The sequence below is a fragment of the Scyliorhinus torazame genome, chromosome 9 (genome assembly GCF_047496885.1).
Source record: "Scyliorhinus torazame isolate Kashiwa2021f chromosome 9, sScyTor2.1, whole genome shotgun sequence".
NCBI lineage: Eukaryota > Metazoa > Chordata > Chondrichthyes > Carcharhiniformes > Scyliorhinidae > Scyliorhinus > Scyliorhinus torazame.
The window spans coordinates 228,703,128-228,726,271 of NC_092715.1; the positions used below are offsets into that span (position 1 = coordinate 228,703,128).

At 49.1% G+C, this 23,144-nt stretch overlaps 1 protein-coding gene across 5 annotated transcripts in view; it reads left to right on the forward strand.

Annotated features, from left to right (window-relative positions):
- Positions 1–23,144, forward strand: part of frem1a (Fras1 related extracellular matrix 1a) — a 765,391-nt gene that overhangs the window by 139,909 nt on the left and 602,338 nt on the right. For 2 of the 5 annotated variants that reach the window (XM_072517132.1, XM_072517130.1), the window contains exon 3: positions 19,517–19,581. The exons of the other annotated variants lie outside the window; for them this stretch is intronic. The gene's annotated coding sequence lies outside the window, so the exon portion shown is untranslated. The remainder of the gene's footprint in view (positions 1–19,516; positions 19,582–23,144) is intronic. 5 annotated transcript variants of the gene reach the window in all.

The following is a 23,144-nucleotide window of genomic DNA, read 5'->3' on the forward strand; positions in this document are numbered from 1 at the left end:
CAGTTTCAGCGGGAGCAGTGCGGAAGTGGCTGCTGGGAGGTAAGTCTGTTCTTTAAAAGCACTTGTCTTTGCAGGGGCAGGCCAGTCGATTTCGGCGGGATAACAGCTGGTGAGTCAGTTTCAGCGGGGGCAGTGCGGAAGTGGCTGCTGGGAGGTAAGTCTGTCCTTTAAAAGCACTTGTCTTTGCAGGGACAGGCCAGTCGATTTCGGCGGGAGAACAGCTGGTGAGTCAGTTTCAGCGGGAGTGGAGCTGGCTGGTTAGTCAATTTCAGCAGGAGCTGTTTTAGGCGGGAACAGGAAGTCGACCCGCGGACGTCTGGGAAGACCCTCACCAATAATTCTGGTGGAGAGGAAACCCGAGACACTACACGTGTAGTGTCTCCCACCCGCCCTCCTCCTCTAACCTAATAATAAAACCCATTGGTCTGAGGTAAGTACCATATTTTATTATATTATTATTTTTTATAAAAAATTTAATTTAGTTGTTAGCCAGATCTTGGTAGAAAGTTAGAGGAATGGCAGGGAAGGGAGTGCAATGTTCCTCCTGCAGGATGTTTGAGGTGAGGGATGCAGTTAGTGTCCCTGCTGATTTTACCTGCAGGAAGTGCTGCCATCTCCAGCTCCTCCAAGACCGATTTAGGGAACTGGAGCTGGAGTTCGAAGAACTTCGGATCATTCGGGAGGCAGAAGGGGTCATAGATAGCAGCTTCAGGGAATTAGTTACACCAAAGATTGGAGATAGGTGGGTAACTGTAAGAGGGACTGGGAAAAAGCAGTCAGTGCACGGATCCCCTGCGGTCGTTCCCCTGAGAAACAAGTATACCGCTTTGGATACTTGTGGGGGGGGGACGTACCAGGGGTAAGCCATGGGGTACGGGCCTCTGGCACGGAGTCTGTCCCTGTTGCTCAGAAGGGAAGGGGGGAGAAGAGCAGAGCATTAGTAATTGGGGATTCTATAGTCAGGGGCACAGATAGGAGATTTTGTGGGAGCGTGAGAGACTCACGTTTGGTATGTTGCCTCCCAGGTGCAAGGGTGCGTGATGTCTCGGATCGTGTTTTCCGGGTCCTTAGGGGGGAGGGGGAGCAGCCCCAAGTCGCGGTCCACATTGGCACTAACGACATAGGTAGGAAAGGGGACAAGGATGTCAGGCAGGCTTTCAGGGAGCTAGGATGGAAGCTCAGAACTAGAACAAACAGAGTTGTTATCTCTGGGTTGTTGCCCGTGCCACGTGATAGTGAGATGAGGAATAGGGAGAGAGAGCATTTAAACACGTGGCTACAGGGATGGTGCAGGCGGGAGGGATTCAGATTTCTGGATAACTGGGACTCTTTCTGGGGAAGGTGGGGCCTCTACAGACAGGATGGTCTACATCTGAACCTGAGGGGCACAAATATCCTGGGGGGGAGATTTGTTAGTGCTCTTTGGGGGGGTTTAAACTAATGCAGCAGGGGCATGGGAACCTGGATTGTAGTTTTAGGGTAAGGGAGAATGAGAGTATAGAGGTCAGGAGCACAGATTTGACGTCGCAGGAGGGGGCCAGTGTTCAGGTAGGTGGTTTGAAGTGTGTCTACTTCAATGCCAGGAGTATACGAAACAAGGTAGGGGAACTGGCAGCATGGGTTGGTACCTGGGACTTCGATGTTGTGGCCATTTTGGAGACATGGACAGGAATGAATGGTTCCGGTGTTTAGGTGTTTTAGTAAGCTCAGAGAAGGAGGCAAAAGAGGGGGAGGTGTGGCGCTGCTAGTCAAGAGCTGTATTACGGTGGCGGAGAGGATGCTAGATGGGGACTCTTCTTCCGAGGTAGCATGGGCTGAAGTTAGAAACAGGAAAGGAGAGGTCACCCTGTTGGGAGTTTTTTATAGGCCTCCTAATAGTTCTAGGGATGTAGAGGAAAGGATGGCGAAGATGATTCTGGATAAGAGCGAAAGTAACAAGGTAGTTATTATGGGAGACTTTAACTTTCCAAATATTGACTGGAAAAGATATAGTTTGAGTACAATAGATGGGTCGTTTTTTGTACAGTGTGTGCAGGAGGGTTTCCTGAAACAATATGTTGACAGGCCAACAAGAGGCGAGGCCACGTTGGATTTGGTTTTGGGTAATGAACCAGGCCAGGTGTTGGATTTGGAGGTAGGAGAGCACTTTGGGGACAGTGACCACAATTCGGTGACGTTTACGTTAATGATGGAAAGGGATAAGTATACACCGCAGGGCAAGACGTACGCTGCAAGTGTTGGGCACACTGGATAAGTGGAGCTTGTTCAAGGATCAGCTACTGCGTGTTCTTGATAAGTATGTACCGGTCAGGCAGGGAGGAAGGCGTCGAGCGAGGGAACTGTGGTTTACCAAGGAAGTGGAATCTCTTGTTAAGAGGAAGCAGGAGGCCTATGTGAAGATGAGGTGTGAAGTTTCAGTTGGGGCGATGGATAGTTACAAGGTAGCGAGGAAGGATCTAAAGAGAGAGCTCAGACGAGCAAGGAGGGGACATGAGAAGTATTTGGCAGGAAGGATCAAGGAAAACCCAAAAGCTTTCTATTGGTATGTCAGGAATAAGCGAATGACTAGGGAAAGAGTAGGACCAGTCAAGGACAGGGATGGGAAATTGTGTGTGGAGTCTGAAGAGATAGGTGAGATACTAAATGAATATTTTTTGTCAGTATTCACTCAGGAAAAAGATAATGTTGTGGAGGAGAATGCTGAGCCCCAGGCTAAAAGAATAGATGGCATTGAGGTACGGAGGGAAGAGGTGATGGCAATTCTGGACAGGCTGAAAATAGATAAGTCCCCGGCACCTGATGGGATTTATCCTAGAATTCGCTGGGAGGCCAGGGAAGCGATTGCTGGACCTTTGGCTTTGATTTTTATGTCATCATTGGCTACAGGAATAGTGCCAGAGGACTGGAGGACAGCAAATGTGGTCCCTTTGTTCAAAAAGGGGAGCAGAGACAACCCCGGCAACTATAGACTGGTGAGCCTCACGTCTGTAGTGGGTAAAGTCTTGGAGGGGATTATAAGAGACAAGATTTATAATCATCTCGATAGGAATAATATGATCAGGGATAGTCAGCATGGCTTTGTGAAGGGTAGGTCATGCCTCACAAACCTTATTGAGTTCTTTGAGAAGGTGACTGAACAGGTAGATGAGGGTAGAGCAGTTGATGTGGTGTATATGGATTTCAGCAAAGCGTTTGATAAGGTTCCCCACGGTAGGCTATTGCAGAAAATACGGAGGCTGGGGTTTGAGGGTGATTTAGAGATGTGGATCAGAAATTGGCTAGCTGAAAGAAGACAGAGGGTGGTGGTTGATGGGAAATGTTCAGAATGGAGTACAGTCACAAGTGGAGTACCACAAGGATCTGTTCTGGGGCCGTTGCTGTTTGTCATTTTTATCAATGACCTAGAGGAAGGCGCAGAAGGGTGGGTGAGTAAATTTGCAGACGATAGTAAAGTCGGTGGTGTTGTCGATAGTGTGGAAGGATGTAGCAGGTTACAGAGGGATATAAATAAGCTGCAGAGCTGGGCTGAGAGGTGGCAAATGGAGTTTAATGTAGAGAAGTGTGAGGTGATTCACTTTGGAAGGAATAACAGGAATGCAGAATATTTGGCTAATGGTAAAGTTCTTGAAAGTGTGGATGAGCAGAGGGATCTAGGTGTCCATGTACATAGATCCCTGAAAGTTGCCACCCAGGTTGATAGGGTTGTGAAAAGGCCTATGGAGTGTTGGCCTTTATAGGTAGAGGGATTGAGTTCCGGAGTCGGGAGGTCATGTTGCAGCTGTACAGAACTCTGTTACGGCCGCATTTGGAGTATTGCGTACAGTTCTGGTCACCGCATTATAGGAAGGACGTGGAGGCTTTGGAGCGGGTGCAGAGGAGATTTACCAGGATGTTGCCTGGTATGTAGGGAAAATCTTGTGAGGAAAGGCTGATGGACTTGAGGTTGTTTTCGTTGGAGAGAAGAAGGTTAAGAGGAGACTTAATAGAGACATACAAAATGATCAGGGGGTTGGATAGGGTGGACAGTGAGAGCCTTCTCCCGCGGATGGAAATGGCTGGCACGAGGGGATAGCCATTTATAACTTTAAACTGAGGGATATAGGACAGAGGTCAGAGGTAGGTTCTTTACGCAAAGAGTAGTGAGGCCGTGGAATGCCCTACCTGCTACAGTAGTGAACTCGCCAACATTGAGGGCATTTAAAAGTTTATTGGATAAACATATGGATGATAATGGCATAGTGTAGGTTAGATGGCTTTTGTTTCGGTGCAACATCGTGGGCCGAAGGGCCTGTACTGCGCTGTATTGTTCTATGTTCTAATCTAAATCCTGCTGTATCCTCTGACAGTCCTCATCGCTATCCGCAATTCCACCAACCTTTGTGTCGTCTGCAAACTTACTAATCAGACCAGTTACATTTTCCTCCAAATCTATTCTACAAACAGCAAAGGTCCCAGCACTGATCCCTGTGGAACACCACTGGTCACAGCCCTCCAATTAGAAAAGCATCCTTCCATTGCTACTCTCTGCCTTCTATGACCTAGCCAGTTCTGTATCCACCTTGCCAGCTCACCCCTGATCCCGTGTGACTTCACCTTTTGTACGAGTCTACCATGAGGGACCTTGTCAAAGGCCTTACTGAAGTCCATATAGACAACATCCACTGCCCTACCTGCATCAATCATCTTAGTGACCTCCCCTTCACAAAACCATGCTGCCTCTCACTAATACGTCCATTTGCTTCCAAATGGGAGTAGATCCTGTCTCGAAGAATTCTCTCCAGTAATTTCCCTACCACTGAAGTAAGGCACAACGGCCTGTAGTTCCCTGGATTATCCTTGCTATCTTCTTAAACAGAGGAACAACATTGGCTATTCTCCAGTTCTCCGGGACATCCCCTGGAGACAGTGAGGATCCGAAGTTTTCTGTCAAGGCCTCAGCAATTTCCTCTCCAGCCTCCTTCAGTATTCTGGGGTAGATCCCAGCAGGCCCTGGGGACTTATTTACCTTAATATTTTATAAGACACCCAACACCTCGTCTTTTTGGATCTCAATGTGACCCAGGCTATCTACACACCCTTCTCCAGACTCAACATCTACCAATGTCTTCTCTTTGGTGAATACTGATGCAAAGTATTCATTTAGTACCTCGCCCATTTCCTCTGGCTCCACACATAGATTCCCTTGCCTATCCTTCAGTGGGCCAACCCTTTCCCTGGCTACCCTCTTGCTTTTTATGTACGTGTAAAAAGCCTTGGGATTTTCCTTAACCCTATTTGCCAATGACTTTTCGTGACCCCTTCTAGCCCTCCTGACTCCTTGCTTAAGTTCCTTCCTACTTTCCTTATATTCCACGCAGGCTTCGTCTGTTCCCAGCCTTTTAGCCCTGACAAATGTCTCCTTTTTCTTTTTGACGAGGCCTACAATATCTCTCGTGAGGAAAAATCTTTTCACCTAAAGGGTGCTGGAAGTCTGGAACTCGCTGCCTGAAAGGGCGGTGGAGGCACAGATCCGCAAACATGTAAAAAGATTTAGGTGTGCACTTGCGATGTCAAGGCATATGAAGGTATGGGCCAAGTGCTGGAAAATGGGATTAGAATAGTTTGCTGGTGTTTTTTGACTGGCACAGACGCGATGGGCCAAAGGGCCTTTTCTGTGCTGTAGTCCTCTGACTCTATAATTTGACTAGATGATGCAATGGCACAGTAACAAATCAGACGTGGAAAATAATGTGAATGGGAGGGGTCACAATCAGTGTGGGAGGAGCCCAGGGCTATTCTCCGGGCCCCAGTGAAGGGGAAAACTGTAACCTGCTTGCACTCAAGACATTGAAATGGAGTCAGAGCTGACAGAAAAGATGTACATTTCCTTGCGAAGATTCCATTGAACCTTTTTCCTTTGCACTTTAAAGAGAGACTGCAGGAATCTCTAACTGGACAATGCAGTTGTTCAGCTTCAGCAGAGAGGCCTGTGAGAATGTTAAGGAGGGCATGTGTCTAGAAAGCGCAGCAGCTGCATATGTGCCAGGTCATCAACAAAAGCCTATATTGTAGTCAGTGAGGAGCCCGGGTCAAAAGTAGTTTATTTTCTACTCGCAGTTAGGAAATACAGCAATTAAGCAACATTCCAAGTCCCAGCCAGGACCATCCTGAGATCCCGGCTCAGCTGTTATCTCGGGGAATGAACAAGCCCAGAGGCTGGGCCTCCGCCCCTCAGTGGGACAGCTCGTATTCCGCGGGTCCCATGGGGAGATCGATCGGGTCACCCCGTGGGTCCCGTGGGAGTTATAAAATCCCCCCCCCCGAGATCGTAAGTCCCTCCTGTCAAGGTGTGGAGGAGGCTGTCTTCTCTCCTTTGCCCGCGGTTGTGCCTTCGGCTGTTGTGGGGCTGGGTTGGGAGGCAGGTATTGTGTCGGGGAACATCAGTTTTGCATCGATCGTCTAGAGGGGTTACATCGGCTACCATTCCCAGATAAGGCTATCATCCAAAAACCTAGATGCCTGTGTCTCCATGTCAGGGTCTGAATCCTCCACCTCTCCATCTCTGTGTCAGGGCTTTTGGAGGTGAACACTGAGGGGATCTGGAAGTGCTTCACCCCATTCGTCTTCGTGAAGCCTGCAAACTCCTCGTCAGCAAACGGGGTACTGTTGTCTCTGGCTAATATCTCTGGGATGCCATGGTGACTGAATGAGAGTCGTAGCTTTTGATGGTGGCCTGTGAAGAGGTGGATGGCATTCGATGGATACCTAACCATTTGGAATGGGTAGCCACTATCAGCAAGAAAAGTTAGCCTTGAAAAGGCCCAGCTAAATCTGCATGCAGAAGCACCCAAGGCAGGCCCGGCTGTTCCCATTGGTGAAGGGATGTGACTGATGGGAGCTTCTGATGTTCTTGGCACGTGATGCCTTGCTGGGCCAGTTGGTCGATATCATTATCCAGGCTTGGCCACGACACTAGGTGTCCATTGTATAAATCTTGAAGTAAGGCCTGTCTGTCCTGACTTGGAATCACAACGTGAACGCCCCACAGGAGGAGGCCATCCTCTAAGCTGAACTCGTGCTGCTTGGTCTCAAAAACGAGCAGCTGCTTAGGCAGCTTCCCTTGCTGACCCCCATGTAAGACAACGTGGTATAACTTCACCAAGACTGGGTCTTTCTGTGTCTCAAGGCGAACTTGTGCAGTGGTGACCGGCAAGGTAAATTAAAGTCGATACAACTTTGTCAGTCCTTGGTGGAGATGGGGGCGTGTCAGCAATGGGGCCAACTCAGAGCGTCTGTGTTTGTGATCTGCGTGCCCAGACAATACACCAACACTTACTCATACGCCAGTAACAATAGGGCCCATCGCTGTATCCGGGCAGATTCTATCGGCGGAATTCCCTTGTATTCAAAGAGAACAAAGAAAATTACAGCACAGGAACAGGCCCTTCGGCTCTTCCAGCCTGCGCCGATCCAGATCCTTTATCTAAACCTGTCGCCTATTTTCCAAGGATCTACTTCCCTCTGTTCCCCGCCCGTTCATATATCTGTCTAGATGCATCTTGAATGATGCTATCATGCCCGCCTCTACCACCTCCGCTGGCAAAGCGTTCCAGGCACCCACCACCCTCTGCGTAAAAAACTTTTCACGCACATCTCCCTTAAACCTTCCCCTCATCTTGAAATCCTGACCCCTTGTACTCATTAAATAATCCAAGCAATGGCTTGTGGACGGTTTTGATGGTGAGACGACACCCGTACACAGACAGGTGAATTTTAATCATTGCAAAAATGATGGCCAGTCCTTCTTTCTCAATCTGAACATAGTTGCGTTCAACAGCGGCCAAAGTCAGTGATACAAAGGCTATCGTTTTCTCCGTTGCAACGTCCATGCGGTGGGATAACACATCCCTGATTCTGTATGGGGAGGCATCATGAGTGACCAAAATGGGCTTTGAGAGGTCGTAGTGGGTCAAACCAGATGACGAACGCTTCTTCTTGCAATGCTTTCCACGCCTACTCCTGGTGTTTTTTCAATAGCTCATGCGGTGGTGCGAGGATGGTTTGCAAGTTAGGAATAAATTTCCCATAATAATTCATGAGTCCTAACAAGGACAGCAATTCAGCTGCGTTCTCAGGAGTGTGGGCTTTTTTGATTGTTTGCCCCTTCTCTTCTACTGCGTACAAGCCATATCGGTCAACACAATATCATGTGGGCAGCGCGGTAGTATAGTGGTTAGCACTATGGCTTCACAGTGCCAGGGTCTCAGGTTCAATTCCCGCTTGGGTCACTGTCTGTGTGGGGTCTGCACGTTCTCCCCGTGTCTGCATAGGTTTCCTCCGGGTGCTTCGGTTTCCTCCCACAGTCCAAATATGTGCAGGCTAGGTGGATTGGCCATGATAAATTACCATTACGTTAGATGGGGGTTGCTGGCTTATGGGGTTAGGGTGGAGGTGTGGGCTTCAGTAGGGTGCTCTTTCCAAGAGCTGATGCAGACAGGATGGGCTGAATGGCCTCCTTATGCACAGTAAATTCTATTAAATAAGTATATGACCTCTTTTGCATAGAACACACATTTTCTTCTCTTGGGCTCTTGTCTCAGACAACCAGCAGAGGACCACCTCCAAGTTGCTCAGGTGCTACATTTCGGTGACTCTGGTGACTAGGATGTCATCCAAGTAAACCGGCATTCCCAGAAGTCCTTGGAGGATGTTCTCCTTGCTCTCTGGGAAATAGTACGAAGTCTTGCAACACCAGGTTAAAGTCCAACAGGTTTGTTTCGAATCACTAGCTTTCGGAGCACTGCTCCTTCCTCAGGTGCTCACTGCTCCTTCCCCATTCACATGAGGAAGGAGCAGTGCTCTGAAAGCTAATGATTCAAAACAAACCTGTTGGACTTTAACCTGGTGTTGTAAGACTTCTTACTATGCTCACCCCAGTCCAACGCCGGCATCTCCACATCATCTCTGGGAAATAGCACAAGCTGATGATACCCCGAATGGCAACCCTGTATATTCATCTAGGCTTCTGTGGGTATTAATGGTCACGGATTTTGTGCAATCTGCATTTAGCTCTCAAAGGGAGGTATGCATGAGTCATATTGAGTTCAGAAAAAGAGGGTGTCCTCCAGCCAACTTTGCAAAGAGGTCCTCTGTTCGTGGCATCGGGTATCTGTTTAAATGAGAGGCACTGTTCACTGTTGGCTTGCAACCCTTACACAAGCAGGCATTTTTGTCTGGTGCTGGTACCAGGACTACAGGCACTGCCCAATCTGCAAATTGTACCGACCGGATGATTCATAGGCTTTACAAGCAGTTGAGTTCATCTTCTACCTTTGCTCGTAATGCGTAGGGAACTGGGCAGGCCCTGAAGTACTTTGGTTGGGCCTCAAGTCTACACGAATCTTGGCCACAGCACCTTTGATATTACCCAGGCCTTCCTGGAAAACCTCTGGGTACTTCCTCAGGACCTCGTATAATCTCCCAGTGACCATCCTGAAAATCCGCTGCCAGTCCAAATGGAGCCTCTGCAGGCAATTACGGCCCAGCAGATTTGGGCTGGTGCCTCGTACTATCATCAAGGGCAACCAAACAGACTGCTGTCCACAGGCAAATGTGGTTATTGTTGCACAGGCGATGCTAGTAGTTCCCCCGAGTACGTTGCCTACGCCGCCTCGGTGCCTCAGTGTCCCACAAATTCAAACTCTGGATTACTGTCCTGATCTTTTGAGCATTTGCCATCCTATCACTGAGACTGCAGCCTCTGCATCCAGTTCCATTCCAAGTGGGTGATCATTCACCTGGACGGTGACTTTGAGGTGGGAAGCCTGCGGCGCGGTGATGCAACTCAACTGCATCTTCAGTGGGCTGCCCTGGGGTGGATGGTGATGGCTCCAGGCAGGCACGTCCCTCAATCCGGGTGACACGCTCATTGGCAGACCTGGTGTTGCTGACCCCTACTGTTTCTCCGGCCACTCCTGCTGCACCTCTGGTGAGTTCTCCGTCAGTGGAGATGTCTCGCCTGGCTGCCAAAGCCCTCGGCCAACGGGCCTTGCCCTGATGGTGTTTGAGCAAGGGCTGGCTCTCAGAGGTTTAGTTTCTCGGGGGTACCACTAATCCGAATGGGGACAATCCTACACTATTCGCCTCTATCGTATGCTGGAGCTCCTAGACTATCTCCTCCATGCTCTCCTGTGGGAGGGCGCTCTCGATGGCCCTTTTTAGGTACAAAGACGGTTTGGCCAGCAATTTCCGCTGTGTTGCCATATTGTTAACTCCACACACAAGGCGGTCTCGTAGCATCTCCGGTGGGGAGACCCGTAGTCGCAGGACTCTGTCAGTTTGCGTAGGCATGCCAGAAACACAAACAGACTCCCCAGAGTTCTGTCTCTTGGAGTCAAAGTGGTTCATGACAAACGCCACTAAATCATCAAAAGTCTTGGGAGTCGGGAGCCGCAGTGTAGGCTAGGCTATTTATGATGGTGAAAGTGGGGTCCCACAGGTGATCAAAAGAATCATCTTCTGGCAGTCCTCCTCAGTAAAGATGTTCACCCGGAAAAAATAGCACATTCGCTTTGCACACTGAGCTCAGTCTTCTTCACTCGCGTCAAAAGCGCCGAGTCTACTGAAGAGCAGCATTTTTGAAATAGTGCTAACCTTGCCTCTCTGTATTGAGATGCACCTGTGGTCCGAGTGTCCAGCAGTGCCACCTGTAGTTCTGCTTTATCCTCATCGCCAACATTGTAATCAATGAGGAGCTCTGAAAGCGTAAGACAAAGTAGTTTATTTTGTACTCACAATTAGGAAATACAGCAACTAAGCAATATTCTAAATTCCATCTGGGACCATCCTGAGAGGCCGGCTCCCACTTGGGCTGACTTTTATCTCAGGGAATTAACGAGCCCGGCGGTTGGGCCTCCACCTCTCAGCGGCGATTCCACGAGCCCATGGGAAGACCTATCGGGTCGTCCCGTGTGTATCGTGGGGGTTATAACAGCCTATTGGGTGCTTTATCTAATTGGCATGGATGACAGACCAAAGGGCATCCAGTCAGTGCAGGTATTCAAGTTCAGGTTAATCAGCACACCGGATAATAGATTGCAGGAGGTTCTTTGATGAGGCACACATATCATAATGTATCCAAAACTCTTACAAAATCTGTGGGTTTGAAAATTAAGGTGTCAGGATTGGCATCATGAGCATCTAGATATATGAGTGTGAACCTCAGCTGAAAGGATGTATCAGCAAAGATTTATTAGCGCAGACGCATCCATCGTCAAGCAAACATTTTGAAGATCTGCTTCCAATGTTTCGACCTCTCAGGTGGGGCTCTGCAATATTCTGCAGAGCAAGTGTGTTGCGCCGGTCAAAACCTGGTGCTTTAAAGGGGGTTTCCCTGCTCGAAGGAGACAGAAGATCACAAGACCATAAGACATAGGAGCAGAATTAGGCCACTCGGCCCATCGAGCCTGCTCCGCCATTCAATCATGGCTGATATTTTCTCATCCCCATTCTCCTGCCATCTCCCCATAACCCCTGATCCCCTTATTAATCATGAACCTATCTATCTCTGTCTTAAAGACACTCAGTGAATTGGCCTCCACAGCCTTCTGTGGCAAAGAGTTCCACAGTTTCACCACCCTCTGGCTGAAGAAATTCCTCCTTGTCTCTGTTTTAAAGGATCATCCCTTTATTCTGAGATTGTGTCCTCTGGTTCTAGTTTTTCCTACAGTGGAAACATCCTCTCCACGTCCACTCTATCCAGGCCTCGCGGTATCTTGTAAGTTTCAATAAGATCCCCTCTCATCGTTCTAAACTCCAACGAATACAGACCCCGAGTCCTCAAGCGTTCCTCATACGACAAGTTCTTCATTCCAGGGTTCATTCTTGTGAACCTCTCTGGACCCTTTCAAAGGCTAGCACATCCTTCCTTAGATACGGGGCCCAAAACTGCTCACAATACTCCAAATGGGGTCGGACCAGAGCCTTATACAGCCTCAGAAGTTCTTGCCCTCTTGACATGAATGCAAACATTGCACCTGCCTTCTTAACTGCCGACTGAACCTGCACATTAACCTTAAGAGAACCGTGAACAAGGACTCCCAAGTCCCTTTGTGCTTCTGATTTCAAAGCATTTCCCCATTTAGAAAATAGTCTATGCCTAAATTTCTCCTTCCAAAGTGGATAACCTCACACTTTTCCACATTGTATTTCATTTGCCATTTCATTGCCCACTCTCCTAGCTTGTCCAAGTCCTTCTGCAGCCCCCTTGCTTCCTCAATACTGCCTGTCCCTCTACAGATCTTTGTACCATCTGCAAGCTGAGCAACAGTGCCTTCAGTTGTTGCTAACTTTTGCCTTAGTTTAATTGCTCTGTTTTATCACATTTGCTCTTGAGTCGCCAGGTATCCTTATGATACCGCCACGTGGTTCAAGTCCAAGTAATGATCAATAATCCAAAACACCGCTTAGTAAGATTTAAATCAAAGCACATTTATTATACACCGCAATCACTACTCATGTATAAATTCTACGTCTAAGCTACTTCTACGACCAACAGGCCAATACTTAACTGGGAACTGGCCCACCAGGTCAGGGAAATGAATGGCCTTTCGTTCGGGTTCTGAGCCTGCGGGATTCGAAGTTGGTACAGATTGGTAGCTAGGAGCACCTATCTCGTAGCGAGCGTTGAAGTAAGACTTACTAGATATCAGCGATGGCTGGACCGGTCACTGTCAAGGGTTGGTTCGCGTTGCTGAGTGACCCCGTCAAGCAGAGAAGCAGAGGGCCGATTTGAACTTGGGCTTGATTCTTTTAGTCCCCAGGGGCTTCCCGCCTTTCGGGGCGGACCCTGTATCTGGTTCCAAGTGATTGGACTTTGTCCCAATCACTTGGTTCGATTTTCTCCAATGCTGGAGCGATTCCTTGATCGATGGGCGGTCCTGAGGTGGTCGTTCACCTCCCATTGTGTAGGCTTCTGCTGGCGCCAAAGAGTCTGGTTTGGCTTTATGTGTCTAAATGTTGCTCATTGTTCCCGGGGATTTCTCATTAATATGCAGATGGCTGGTGTTTTGTTATGCTGATGGTTGCTGGTATCGATCTTGTTTGGCCTTTCCAGAGGTAAATACACACTCAACCTGCAGCTGCTCGTTTGTGTCCTGTTGACTGACTTTCCCATCAGCCTTTGCCATTTTAAATCGGGAGTTAGCCATTTTAAGTGGCTACACAGTACCTTCTTCCAGGTCATTAATGTATATTGTGAAAAGTTGTGGTCCCAGCACAGATCCCTGAGCCACACCACTAATCACTGGCTGCCATCCTGAAAAAGATCCCTTTATCCCCACTCTCTGCCTTCTGCTAGTCAGCCAATTCTCTATCCATGCCAGGATCTTACCCTTAACACCATGGGAGTTAACTTATTTAACAGTCTCCTATGCGGCATCTTGTCAAAGGCCTTCTGGAAATTTAAATAAAGGATCCTAAAGGATCTCCTTTGTCTAACTTCCTTTTTACCTCCTCAAAGAACTCTAACAGATTTGTCAGACACGACCTCCCTTTGACAAAGCCGTGCTGACTCAGTCCCATTTTACCATGCACTTCCAAGTACTTTGTGATCACATCTTTAAGAACAGACTCTAAAATCTTACCAATGACCGAAGTCACGCGAATCGGCCTATAATTTCCCGTCTTCTGCCTCCCTCCCTTCTTAAACAGTGGTGTTACATTAGCCACCTTCCAGTCCTCTGGGACCCTTCCTGCCTCCAGTGATTCCTGAAAGATCATCACTAATGCCTCCACAATTTCCTCAGCTATCTCTTTTAGGACCCTGGGGTGTAGTCCATCCGGTCTAGGTTTCTCCTACCTTCAGACCTTTCAGTTTCTCCAGAACCTTCTACCTAGTAATGGCCACTGCACTCACCTCTGCCCCCTGGTTCTCCTGGAGCTCTGGCATCCCACTGCTGTCTTCCACCGTGAAGACTGATGCAAAGTAACTATTCAGTTCGTCTGCCATTTCTTTGTTTCCTATTATTACTTCTCCAGCCACATTTTCCAGTGGTCCAATGTCTATTTTTGCCTCTCTCTTACCTTTATATATATTGAAAAAATCTCTTCCTATCTTCCTTTATATTATTAGCCAGCTTGCACTCATACTTCATCTTCTCCCCCCCTTATTGCTTTTTTAATTGTCCTCTGCTCGCTTGTAAAGGCTTCCCAATCCTCTGGTTTCCCACTAATCCCATTTTGTATGCTTTTTCTTTAGCCTTTATGCTGTCCTTGACATCCCTCATCATCCATGGATGCCTTGTTCTCCCCTTGGCATGTTTCCTCCTCCTTGGGATGAATTTCTGTTGTGCCTCCCTAATAACCCCCCAAAACTCCTGCCATTGCTGTTCCACTGTCTTCCCTGCTAAGCTCCTTTTCCAATCAACTCTGGCCAGCTCCTCCCTCATGTCTTTGTAGTTACCCTTATTTAATTGTAATACCGTTACATCTGATTGCAGATTCCCCCTCAAACTGCAGGGTAAAATCTATCATAATGTGGTCACTGCTCCCTAAAGGTTCCTTCACCTTAAGTTCCCTAATCAAGTCTGCCTCATACACATAACCAAATCCAGAATTGCCTGTTCCCTAGTACAATTGCCTGCCACAACCTGCTCCAAAAAACCATCTCTTAGACATTCCACAAATTCCATTTCTTGGGACCAACTACCAACCTGATTTTCCCAATCCACCTGCATATTGAAGTCCTCCATGATTATTATAATATTGCCTTTTTTTATATGCCATTTCTATCTCCTGATTTATTTTCTGCCCCACATCCTGACTACTGATAGGGGGCCTGTACATAACTCCCATCAGGGTCTTTTTACCTTTGCGAATCCTCAACTCTACCCACAGAGATTTTATGCCTTCTGATCCTATATTGCTCCTTGCTATCGATTTAACTTAATTCCTTACTAACAATGCAACCCCGCCCTCTTTGCCCATCTGCCTGTCCATTCGATAGGACATATATCCTTGGATATTTAGATCCCAGTCCTGATACCATTGCAGCCACGTCTCTGTGATGATCACAACATCGGACCAGCCAATTTCAATGTGCGCAACAAGCTCATGTACCTTGTTCTGTATACTGCATGCATTTAGGTACAGCACCCTCAATCTTGCATTGACCACCTCCCTTTTCACACTCTCCGCAGTCACTGATCCCTGTACTGTGGTCCTTTTTGATTTTTGACTATGGCTTCTCTGCCTTACACTTTCCTCCTTACTGCTTTTTGTTTCTGGCCCCGTTTTACTTCCCTCCGACTTCCTGTATCGGTTCCCATCCCCCTGCCACATTAGTTTAAATCCTCCCAACAGCACTAGTAAACACCCCTCCTAGGACATCGGTTTCAGTCCTGCCCAGGTGGAGACCGTCCAGTTTGTACTGATCCTACCTCCCCCAGAACTAGTTCCAATTCCCCAGGAATTTGAATCCATCCCTCTTGCACCATCTCTCAAGCCACGCATTCATCCTATCTATCCTGAGATTCCTACTCTGACAAGCTCGTGGCACTGGTAGCAATCCCGACATTACTACCTTTGAGGTCCTACTTTTTAGTTTAACTCCTAACTCCCTGAATTCAACTTGTAGGATCTCATCCTGTTTTTTACCTATATCATTGGTGCCTATGTGCACCACGACCGCTGGCTGTTCACCCCCCCCAAGAATGTCCTGCAGCCACTCCGGGCATCGTTGATCCTTGCACCAGAGAGGCAACATACCATCCTGGAGTTTACATTGCGTCCGCAATCATTATAGCCCTGCCATTCTTCTTCCTGCCCTCCTGTGCAGCAGTGCCAGCCACAGTGCCATAAACCTGGCGACTGCTGGCTTCCCCTTGTGAACCATCTCCCTCAACAGTATTCAAAACGGTATACCTGTTTTTCAGGGATATGACCGCAGGGGATACCCATTTTCTATCTCCCTCTGTAATTTTCACTTGCAATGTGACCAATTCGCTAAACGTGCTACCTACGACGTCCTCAGCATCGTGGGTGCTCCAAAGTGAGTCCATCCGCAGCTCCAGAGCCATCAAGCGGTCTAACAGGAGCTGCAGCTGGACACAAATTTTGCACGTGAAGGAGCCAGGGTCAGTGGACATGTCCCTGAGCTCCCACATCACCGACAAGGAGCATGACATGGGTCTGGGATCTCCTGCCAGGGGTTGAGGGCTCCTTGGACACTGAAAGGTAGGATGAGCAGGAACCTGAGTTGAGAAATGAGGGTTTGCTTCCAGATGAGGATGGCTTTAACGAAGCATGACATGATAGACACACTGATAGCCACACAATTGCAGGATGCTTAAGGTGCAGGCAACAGGACACATCCATATTCTATTCCATCCCTTCCTGCCATGTCAGTGGACTGAAATGGTCTTTACAACCAGTGACATTGACAGCAATCTCAGCATTCGCCCTTGCACCTGCAAACTTCATGATTCACTAGGCCCTGTTCATTGGAAATGTCAATGATGAGCCCTCTAATTGTGTACTCTGGAAAGTGATGGCCGCCATAACAGTGTAGACTGACTTAATACAGTGGTCACTACCTTTAATGAGATGCTTTTTTCAGACATTCAGATGCCTGCACGGTTGAAGAGAGGATCATGGCTGTAGGTATTGTCCTTGTCACTGCCAATGAAGGCAGTCTTCTCATTTGGAGATTCATTTGGATTTAGTAAGGACACCTAAATCCATGCTTTCTTGTATGGAGTATGGTCGCCAGCACATTTTGCTGATATTTCAGTCAAGAGTTTCACACATCTCCCTGACATAACACAAAGGTGGAGAAACTTTCTCCAGTCAGCTACAGATCACATGAATGTGGAGCTCACACAGGGAGGAGAACACTGAGTGAGAGCATGGCTCACCCTCGTAATAAGAGGGCACATAGACACATGTGCACGCTGCTTTCAAATGAATATACCATTCTCATGCATAGCAAATATATTTACAAAGGTGCAGGGTATTTACAGCGATTGAACATGTGACCCAGAATGATTTCAAAGTTTACTAGTTTTTTTAACCTTATTGCATCCTAATATCCACAGTGGAGGTAGAGGGTAACTCTGTGTTACCTGCTGACTGGTATGACCTGTTGGGCGGGATTCTCCAAGCCCGCGCTGGGTCAGAGAATCGGCGTGGAAGTGGGAAATTTCCGGCATGCTGCTCTGACGCTGGGACGCGATTCTCCGGTGACCAGAGAATCGGCGCCAATCGCACCCGCGCGGTCGCTGCGGTGCCAGTCGGGGGCCGCTGAAAGATGCCCCCGCGGCGACTCTCCACAGGCGACCGTCCAAACATCCACCGAGTCCTGCCGGCGTGGTTCGAACCTGGTACCAGCCAGGTGGGAGCTCAGACCCGCGGCCGCTGTGGACGTCCTGGTGGGGGGATCTGACTCCAGGGGGGCCTCCACGGGGTCCAGGCCCGCAATCGGGGGCTTACGATTGGCGGGTGCCCGCGATCCGGAGGAGGCCTACCTCCTTCCGCGCAGGCCTGCTGCATGCCTCCGCCATGTTGCTCCCCGCCGGTGCGGAGGCGGCCAACACGCGCATGCATTGGCGCGGAGACAGCCACCACGCGCATGCATTGGCGGGGAGACGGCCACTATGTGCATGCGCCGGCGTCGAGATGGCCGCCAGTCGTGCAGGGCCGCCTTTCGGCACCGGAGTGCTGCACGCTGCTCCTGCGCCGAAAGGCAGCCCTGCATGTGCCGGCGTGGAGACGGCCGCCGGTCGTGCAGGGCCGCCTTTCGGCACCGGAGTGCTGCACGCTGCTCCTGCGCCGAAAGGCAGCCCTGCATGCGCCGGCGTGGAGACGGCCGCCGGTCGTGCAGGGCTGCCTTTCGGCACCGGAGCATCGCGCAGCACTCCTGCATCGTGCTGGCCCCCTGAAGACCAGTGAATTGCTGGGCCAGGAGGCCCGTTGACGCCGGCTACACCACTCCGGTGTTTACGCCGGCGCCAACACTTGGCCGGGATTTCAGAGAACCAGGCCATTATCTTTGTTGACTTTGTCGGCTGCCTTTTAGAGGGTCTTGGAGGGCTCTGGCCTGCTTTGCGCATCCTGCTGTGGAGTAACTGCATCCTCTTCGACCTGTAATTTAGGAAGGGTTTATAAAGCCTTTGATTTAATCCACTGGGAACAGATTTTGAAAATGAAGAAATAATCTTGAAAATTTGCAAATTTGAGAATATGCTAACATTTTACAAGATAACTACTACTTCGACACATTTTCTCCAGTAATGTTACGATAATAGATAAACATACCAAAAATGTTGCATCAGAAAAGATGTGACTCAAGAGGTGCTCTTGTCTTTAAAACTAATATCATTGGGACTGCGGTACTGAGGTCCCGGGTTCGAATCACGGCCCTGTCACTGTCCGTGTGGAGTTTGCACATTCTTCCCATGTCTGCGTGGGTTTCACCCCCACAAGCCAAAAATGTGATGGTTAGGTGGATTGGTCACACTAAATTGCCCCTTAATTGGAAAAGAAAAATAATTGGCTACTCCAAATTAAAAAAGAAACTAATGTAGAAGGAGTATTGAAAAAATGCAATAAAACCTGGTGCAACACCGATTGGTTCCCACTGCTTTTGGCTATTCCCAGCTGGGATTGCAATTCAGGTTTCCCAGCGTAGTGAGCGGGAAGAATCAACCAGGGTTTACTCAGAAAATGGTGAGAATGTGGAACTTGTTACTGCGTGGAGCTGTCAAAGTGATTGAAATAGATATATTAAAGGGGAAGTTGAAGAAGTGAATGAGAGGAAAAGGAATAGCAGCACCTCCAAGCCAGAAAGTCTTAGGTGCAGCAGCAGCCTGAAGAACGTTGTGTGCGATGTAGATGGATCCATGGGGAGCCGGAACCTTAATGGCGGGAGCCCACAAGAATGATGAATTGGAGAGTGAAGCAAGTACCCACCAGAAAGGGTTTACAAGAACAGGGTCATTTACCTTAACGGGTGAGAGATAATACAGGAGAGGTTTCCAGAGAGGTTGTGGCTGAGCTGTGCACACTTCTTCAAGAAGGCCTTCAGGTTCGGGCAGCATGGTGGTCCAATGGTAGCACTGCAGTCTCACGCCGCTGAGGTCCCAGGTTCGATTCCGGCTCTCGTTCACTGTCCGTGTGGAGTTTGCACATTCTCCCCGTGTTTGCGTGGGTTTCGCCCCCACAACCCAAAGGTGTGCAGGGGAGTAGAGTGGAGCTGCTGATTGCCTGTTGCAAGGGAAATTTGCATACCTCCGTTGTGGTCACCCTAACTTGAAGGTGGTTAGTGGAGGAGCCGTTGTCAAGTGACACTTAAACCCAAAACACTTCTTCAGTGTTTCCCTCCCTACCCCCTCCTCTAACCAAAAAACCCAACCGCTGTAAAGATCAAGAGGAAGGCTCGAGGTCAGGTAGAAGTAGAAAGAAGTTGAACCGTGACACCACAGCCTGCAGGTAAGGGAATGGCTGGTGAGTGGTAAGTAGTTTTTCTTTTATTTTCCCTCAGGTGTTATCGTGCAGGGCGCAGAGGTTGCTGAGTGAGTGCTTGCTGAGAAGGGAAGTGAATAACAGGTAAGCTCTTTCTTTCTTTTTCTTTTTCTTATCTGGAGGGGATGGCAGGGAAGGTAGTGCAAAGTTCCTCCTGCAGAATGTTTGAGGTGAGGGACGCCGACAGTGTCCCTGCTGATTTCATCTGTGGGAACTGCACCCATCTCCAGCTCCTCAGAAACCATGTTAGGGAACTGGAGCTGGACCTGGATGAACTTCGGATCATTCGGGAGGCAGAGGTGGTCATAGATAGAAGCTTCAGGGATGTAGTTACTCCGAAGAATAAAGATAGATGGGTGACGGTGAGAGGGGCTGGGAGGAAGCAGTCAGTACAGGGATCCCCTGTGGTCGTTCCCCTTAGTAACAAGTATACCGCTTTGGATACTGTTGGGGGGGGGGGGGGACTTACCAGGGGTAAGCCATGGGGTGCAGGTCTCTGGCACAGAGTCTGCCCCTGTTGCTCAGAAGGGAAGGGGGGAGAGGAGTAGAGCATTAGTTATTGGAGACTCCACAGTTAGGGGGATAGATAGGAGATTCTGTGGGAACGAGAGAGACTCGCGGTTGGTGTGTTGCCTCCCAGGTGCCAGGGTGCGTGATGTTTCAGATCGTGTTTTCGGGATACTTAAGGGGGAGGGGGAGCAGCCCCAGGTCGTGGTTCACATAGGTAGCAACGACACAAAGGTTGGTGGAATTGCGGATAGCGATGAGGACTGTCGGAGGATACAGCAGGATTTAGATTGTTTGGCGACTTGGGCGGAGAGATGGCAGATGGAGTTTAATCCAGGCAAATGTGAGATAATGCATTTTGGAAGGTCTAATACAGGTAGGGAATATACAGTGAATGGTAGAACCCTCAAGAGTATTGAAAGTCAAAGAGATCTAGGAGTACAGGTCCACAGGTCACTGAAAGGGGCAACACAGGTGGAGAAGGTAGTCAAGAAGGCATACGGCATGCTTGCCTTCATTGGCCGGGGCATTGAGTATAAGAATTGGCAAGTCATGTTGCAGCTGTATAGAACCTTAGTTAGGCCACACTTGGAGTATAGTGTTCAATTCTGGTCGCCACACTACCAGAAGGATGTGGAGGCTTTAGAGAGGGTGCAGAAGAGATTTACCATAATGTTACCTGGTATGGAGGGCATTAGCTATGAGGAGCGGTTGAATAAACTTGGTTTGTTCTCACTGGAACGGAGGAGGTTGAGGGGAGACCTGATAGAGGTCTACAAAATTATGAGGGGCATAGACAGAGTGGACGGTCAGAGGCTTTTCCCCGGGGTAGAGGGGTCAATTACTAGGGGGCATAGGTTTAAGGTGAGAGGGGCAAGGTTTAGAGTAGATGTACGAGGCAGGTTTTTTATGCAGAGGGTAGTGGGTGCCTGGAACCCGCTACCGGAGGAGGTGGTGGAAGCAGGGACAATAGTGACATTTAAGGGGCATCTTGACAAATACATGAATAGGATGGGAATAGAGGGATACGGACCCAGGAAGTGTAGAAGATTGTAGTTTAGTCGGGCAGTATGGTCGGCACGGGCTTGCAGGGCCGAAGGGCCTGTTCCTGTGCTGTACATTTCTTTGTTCTTTGACATAGATAGTAAAAGGGATAGGGATGTAAGGCTGGAATTCAGGGAGCTAGGGTGGAAACTTAGATCTAGGACAAACAGAGTTATTATCTCTGGGTTGTTACCCGTGCCACGCGATAGCGAGACAAGGAATAGGGAAAGAGAGGAGTTGAACGCGTGGCTACAGGGATGGTGCAGGAGGGAGGGTTTCAGATTTCTCGATAATTGGGGCTCATTCTGGGGTCGGTGGGACCTCTACAAACTGGATGGTCTACACCTGGACCAGAGGGGTACCAATATCCTGGTGGGGAAATTTGCTAATGCTCTTCGGGAGGGTTTAAACTAGTTCAGCAGGGGCTTGGGAACCTGAATTGTAGCTCCAGTATACAGGAGGTTGAGAGTAGTGAGGTCATGAGTAAGGTTTTAAAGTAGCAGGAGTGTACCGGCAGGCAGGAAGGTGGTTTAAAGTGTGTCTTCGTCAATGCCAGAAGCATCCGGAATAAGGTGGATGAACAACAAAGAACAAAGAAATGTACAGCACAGGAACAGGACCTTCGGCCCTCCAAGCCCGTGCCGACCATGCTGCCCGACTAAACTACAATCTTCTACACTTCCTGGGTCCGTATCCCTCTATTCCCATCCTATTCATGTATTTATCATGATGCCCCTTAAATGTCCCGGCTCACTCAGCTCCCGCGCTATTTTCACTGTCCCGGCTCACTCACGTCCCGCGCTGTTTTCACTGTCCCGGCTCACTCACGTCCCGTGCTGTTTTCACTGTCCCGGCTCACTCACCTCTCGCGCTGTTTTCACTGTCCCGGCTCACTCACCTCTCGTGCTGTTTTCACTGTCCCGGCTCACTCAGCTCCTGCGCTGTTTTCAATGTCCCGGCTCACTCAGCTCCCGCGCTGTTTTCAGAGTTCTGGCTCACTCAGCTCCCGCGCTGTTTTCAGAGTCCCGGCTCACTCAGCTCCCGCGCTGTTTTCAGAGTCCTGGCTCACTCATCTCTCGCACTGTTTTCAAAGTCCCGGCTCCCTAGCTCCCGCGCTGTTTTCAGAGTCCCGGCTCCCTCAGCTCCCGCGCTGTTTTCAGAGTCCCGGCTCACTCAGCTCCCGCGCTGTTTTCAGAGTCCCGGCTCACTCAGCTCCCACGCTGTTTTCAGAGTCCTGGCTCACTCAGCTCCCACGCTGTTTTCAAAGTCCCGGCTCACTCAGATCCCGCGCTGTTTTCAGAGTCCCGGCTCCCTCACCTCTCGCGCTGTTTTCAGAGTCCTGCGGCATGGGTTGGTACCTTGGACTTCGATGTTGTGGCCATTTCGGAGACATGGATAGAGCAGGGACAGGAATGGTTGTTGCAGGTGCCGGGGTTCAGATATTTAAGTCAGCTCAGGGAAGGTGGTAAAAGAGGGGGAGGGGTGGCATTGTTAGTCAAGGACAGTATTACGGTGGCAGAAAGGACGTTTGATGAGGACTTGTCGATTGAGGTAGTATGGGCTGAGGTTAGAAACAGGAAAGGAGAGGTCACCCTGTTAGGGGTTTTCTATAGGCCTCCGAAAAGTTCCGGAGATGTAGAGGAAAGGATTGCAAAGATGATTCTGGATAAGAGCGAAAGCAACAGGGTAGTTGTTATGGGGGACTTTAACTTTCCAAATATTGACAGGAAACGCTATAGTTAGAGTACTTTAGATGGGTCCGTTTTTGTCCAATGTGTGCAGGAGGGTTTCCTGACACAGTATGTAGATAGGCCAACGGGAGGCGAGGCCGTATTGGATTTGCTACTGGGTAATGAACCAGGACAGGTGTTAGATTTGGAGGTAGGTGAGCACTTTGGTGATAGTGACCACAATTCGATTACATTGACTTTAGTGATGGAAAGGGATAGGTATATACCGCAGGGCAAGAGTTATATCTGGGGGAAAGGCAATTATGATGCGATGAGGCAAGACTTAGGATGCATCAGATGGAGAGTAAAACTGCAGGGGATGGGCACAAGGGAAATGTGGAGTTTGTTCAAGGAACAGCTACTGCG